We start from the raw sequence: 5,449 nt of genomic DNA, 5'->3' as shown, positions 1-5,449 counted from the left end.
TTGAAGTTCATGTTGACATGAGCGTTGGCCATTTGATCTACAAGACATATTTGCAAAGGTTTTAGACTAAGTTCATGATAATTAAGTTCTAATCAAATTATGAACTCCCACTCAGATTAGACATCCCTCTGGTCATCTAAGTGTTACACGATCCGAGTCGACTAGCCCGTGTCCGATCATCACGTGAGACGGACTAGTCATCGTCGGTGAACATCTTCATGTTGATCGTATCTTCCATACGACTCGTGTTCGACCTTTTGGTCTCCGTGTTCCGAGGCCATGTCTGCACATGCTAGGCTCATCAAGTTAACCCTAAGTGTTTTTGCTGTGTAAATCTGTCTTACACCCGTTGTATGTGAACGTAAGGATCCATCACACCCGATCATCACGTGGTGCTTAGAAACGACGAACTGTAGCAACGGTGCACAGTTAGGGGAGAACACTTCTTGAAATTTTGTAAGGGATCATCTTATTTACTACCGTCGTCCTAAGTAAACAAGATGCATAAACATAATAAACATCACATGCAATTATATAGTTGTGACATGATATGGCCAATATCATATAGCTCCATTGATCTCCATCTTCGGGGCTCCATGATCATCTTGTCACCGGCTTGACACCATGATCTCCATCATCATGATCTCCATCATCGTGTCTTCATGAAGTTGTCACGCCAACGACTACTTCTACTTCTATAGCTAACGCGTTTAGCAATAAAGTAAAGTAAGTTACATGGCGTTCTTCAATGACACGCAGGTCATACAAAAAAAATAAAGACAACTCCTATGGCTCCTGCCGGTTGTCATACTCATCGACATGCAAGTCGTGAATCCTATTACAAGAACATGATCTCATACATCACAATTCAACATTCATCACAACTTCTGGCCATATCACATCACATGATCAATCGCTGCAAAAACAAGTTAGACGTCCTCTAATTGTTGTTGCATCTTTTACGTGGCTGCAATTGGGTTCTAGCAAGAACATTTTCTTACCTACGAATAACCACAACGTGATTTTGTCAACTTCTATTTACCCTTCATAAGGGCCCTTTTCATCGAATCCGCTCCAACTAAAGTGCGAGAGACAGACACCCGCCAGCCACCTTATGCAACTAGTGCATGTCAGTCGGTGGAACCGGTCTCACGTAAGCGTACGTGTAAGGTTGGTCCGGGCCGCTTCATCCCACAATACCGTTGAAGCAAGAAAAGACTAGTAGAGGCAAGCAAGTTGACAAGATCCACGCCCACAACAGAATTGTGTTCTACTCGTGCAAAGAGAACTACGCATAGACCTAGCTCATGATGCCACTGTTGGGGAACGTTGCAGAAAATTAAAATTTTTCCTACGGTTTCACCAAGATCCATCTATGAGTTCATCTAAGCAACGAGTCAAGGGAGTGAGTTTGCATCTACATACCACTTGTAGATCGCGTGCGGAAGTGTTCAAGGGGATGGTGATGATGGAGTCGTACTCGACGTGATTCGGATCACCGATGACCAAGTACTGAACGGACAACACCTCCGCGTTCAACACACGTACGGGACGGGAGACGTCTCCTCCTTCTTGATCCAGCAAGGGGGGAGGAGAGGTTGAGGAAGATCGCTCCAACGGCAGCACGACGGCGTGGTGTAGTTGGTGCAGCAGTACTCCGACAGGGCTTCACCAAGCGCGTACGGAGGAGGAGAGGTGTTGGGGAGGGGAGGGGCTGCGCCTTGGCTTGTGTGTTGCAGCCCTCCCCTCACCCCTCTATATATAGGGGAAGGGGGCAAGGGGGGCCGGCCCTCTATGGAAAACCCTAGGGGGGGCGGCGGCCAAAGGGAGAGGGGAAGAGGGGTGGCTTGCCCCCCAAGCCAGGGGGCGCCCCCTTTAGGGTTTCCCCCTCCCTTGTCCTAGCCGCATGGGCCTAGGTGGGGAGGCGCGCCCAGCCCACTAGGGGCTGGCTCCCTGCCCCACGTAGCCCATGTGGTCCCCCGGGAGGGGTGGCCCCACCCGATGGACCTCCGGAACCCTTCCGGTGGCCCCGGTACAATACCGGTATGCTCCCGAAACTTTCCGGTGTCCGTTTGACAACTTCCCATATATAAATCTTTACCTCCGGACCCTTCCGGAACTCCTCATGACGTCCGGGATCTCATCCGGGACTCCGAACAACATTCGGTAATCACATACAAGTCTTCCCAATAACCCTAGCGTCAGCGAACCTTAAGTGTGTAGACCCTACGGGTTCGGGAGACATGCAGACATGACCGAGACGCTCTCAGGTCAATAACCAACAGCGGGATCTGGATACCCATGTTGGCTCCCACATGCTCCTCGATGTTGTCATCGGATGAACCACGATGTCGAGGATTCGATCAAACCCTGTATACAATTCCCTTTGTCAATCGGTACGTTACTTGCCTGAGACTCGATCGTCGATATCCCAATACCTTGTTCAGTCTCGTTACCGGCAAGTCACTTTACTCGTACCGTAATGCATGATCCCGTGGCCAACACCTTGGTCACCTTGAGCTCATTATGATGATGCATTACCGAGTGGGCCCAGAGATACCTCTCCGTCATACGAAGTGACAAATCCCAGTCTCGATCCGTGTCAACCCAATAGACACTTTCGGAGATACCTGTAGTGCACCTTTATAGTCACCCAGTTACGTTGTGACGTTTGATACACCCAAAGCACTCCTACGGTATCCAGGAGTTACACGATCTCATGGTCGAAGGAAGAGATACTTGACATTGGCAAAGCTCTAGCAAACGAACTACACGATCTTTGTGCTATGCTTAGGATTGGGTCTTGTCCATCACATCATTCTCCTAATGATGTGATCCCGTTATCAACGACATCCAATGTCCATAGCCAGGAAACCATGACTATCTGTTGATCATAACGAGCTAGTCAACTAGAGGCTCACTAGGGACATATGGTGGTCTATGTATTCACACGTGTATTACGATTTCCGGATAATACAGTTATAGCATGAATAAAAGACAATTATCATGAACAATGAAATATAATAATACTTTTATTATTGCCTCTAGGGCATATTTCCAACACCCCTAGGCCGGCGGCCTCCTCCCCCTTGGCTCCTTTATATACGGGGGCGGTGGGCACCCCATAGACACACAAGTTGATCTACGGATCGTTCCTTATCCGTGTGCGGTGCCCCCTTCCACCAGATTCCACCTCGGTCATATCGTCGCGGAGCTTAGGCGAAGCCCTGCGCCGGTAGAACATCATCATCGTCACCACGCCGTCGTGCTGACGGAACTCATCTCCAGAGCCTTTGCTGGATCGGAGGGCCGGAGATCGTCATCGAGCTGAACGTGTGCTGAACTCGGAGGCCCCGTACGTTCGGTGCTTGGATCGGTCGGATCGTGAAGACGTACGACTACATCAACCGCGTTGTGCTAACGCTTCCGCTTACGGTCTACGAGGGTACGTGGACGAACACTCTCCCCTCTCGTTGCTATATCATCATCATGTTGCGTGTGCGTAGAATTTTTTTTGAAATTACTACGTTCCCCAACAAGCACCTCATGTAAACACCAATGCATTGAATCCTGCACGCGTGCGCCGTTGTTGCCCCTCGCCGGCATGGAGGAGAGAGTGTAGCGATTGAATGAAGCGAAGCAAGCGTGGACGCACACATGATGCATGATTTTGGATGTTGCAAAAAATTAACAGGGGCACACACGTGCGGAAACGCCTGCCGCCGTCCATCTACGTTGTGATCCATGCACATGTATTTTACGGAAATTCATTGGAAAATGGATGAAAATTCTTACGTATCTCCTTCTCTCAGCTCTCTTCATCTAGGCAACGTGCACCATGGTCCCTTATAACATAGATGTTATGTCAGGAAGTGAATGTCGTTTTTTTGTGTGTTTGACCACTATATTGCGAAAGAAGAGGCAATTTAAATAGCTCCAAAGTCCATTTTTTATCTGTTATTTGTGCAATGTTGCAACTCATATGTTTCAGTTAGGTTTCTCACCACTCTAGTACTCCATCTTTTTTTATTTACTTTGCATTTTAGTTTTGTCCTAAGAGAAACTTTACTTTTATAAGTTTGAAAGTTTATAAAAAAATTAATATTAAAATTTATAATGACAAATATATATAATATGAGTATATATTCAATGATGAATCTAGTGGTATTAATTCCGTATTATAAATGCTCATAAATTTTTACTATAAACTTGGTCAAACTTTATTATATTGTAAAGTAGTATGGATTAGGACAAAAAGCAAATATGCAGAGTAAATAAAATCTAGGGGGTATGTTAAATAATCCAGGGAAGCTATTGAGGTTTAATCCTTTATAACACTGTAAAGAATTTACCAACATAATTATTTGGTTTAAACGTCAGTTGGTAATATAGCAGCACCTGGCAAAAGAAAACTACTTGTCTGGGTGGTGTAGTTGGTTATCACGTTAGTCTCACACACTAAAGGTCCCCAGTTCGAACCTGGGCTTAGACAACCTTTTTTTTAGCGCACACAGGTTTGTCTCCCTCCCTCTCAACCCTCTTCCATCCAATTATTGGGATATATATATATTTGCAATCAAGCAGTCTGCACGTGTTTGACAAAATGTCCAACTAAAAACAGGTTTGCCTCTCATATAGTCATATCGCATCACAAGACAGTATATTTGCGTTGGTACGAATGTTACTGGTCCAACTAGAATTTGTATTCTTCTGTGGCACAACCTGATCATCTAACAAGTCATGTTAGAGGTGGCGTGCCTTCATGGTTTGCCCCCACTCTATGCACGACGGGAAATCATGACTACTGCTGTCTTCCTCTGCGTGCAAAAGCATGATTTAGTCTTGCCACTTCGCCTTTGCCCTCAAAATAAAGGTACACCTGTGATCACCGCAAAACTAAGGAAAGTTGTCGTTGCAAGCAGATTACCGCAGCAGGTCAGCGCTCCCATCATTCTCTCCTTTCAGCCATGCCAAACATTGTAGTTGATCATCCAATGGAAAAAGGTACTGGTGCAATCTTAAATAAGAATGGAAATCAAGCCACGGTGAGTATTTACTTTATTGATCTTTTTGTTTTATTTGCAAGGAGCAACACATCACGATTTGGTTCAATAGCAGAGTGAGATTATGGGAGAATTCCAAATGATTCCAAAGGTTACGGGTTCCTTACAAGTTATAGTTACCTGTTGATGGTACGCTTCATTTGCACTTGAGTTTCAACTGCTATATTCAGTCAGTCGTGCGTGCTTAAATGGTCTATACTTCTTATTGACGAAAACTTGTAGGCAAAAGATGACCTCTGAATCACCAAAATATGTAAAGGGATGATACAACAGGTGCAGTCCAGAAGTTATTAAGTTTTTTTCATAGAACATATGGAACAACAATAACATACTTCAGAACTTTGTAACTTCTTGCTTGAGCACAAGTTTCAGAATGTTAGCTGGCA

General features: G+C 45.5%; 1 non-coding gene across 1 annotated transcript; it reads left to right on the top strand.

The window, feature by feature from the left end:
- The first annotated feature begins 4,418 nt into the window (after window positions 1-4,418).
- Window positions 4,419-4,492, top strand: TRNAV-CAC (transfer RNA valine (anticodon CAC)). Its single transcript has one exon. It is a non-coding gene; the product is annotated as a tRNA-Val (tRNA).
- The last annotated feature ends 957 nt before the right edge of the window (window positions 4,493-5,449 follow it).

This window comes from Triticum aestivum, chromosome 3B (assembly GCF_018294505.1).
Source record: "Triticum aestivum cultivar Chinese Spring chromosome 3B, IWGSC CS RefSeq v2.1, whole genome shotgun sequence".
Classification (NCBI taxonomy): domain Eukaryota; kingdom Viridiplantae; phylum Streptophyta; class Magnoliopsida; order Poales; family Poaceae; genus Triticum; species Triticum aestivum.
Note: the sequence above shows the minus strand (reverse complement) of the source record. Positions and strands in the feature narration are given on the sequence as shown.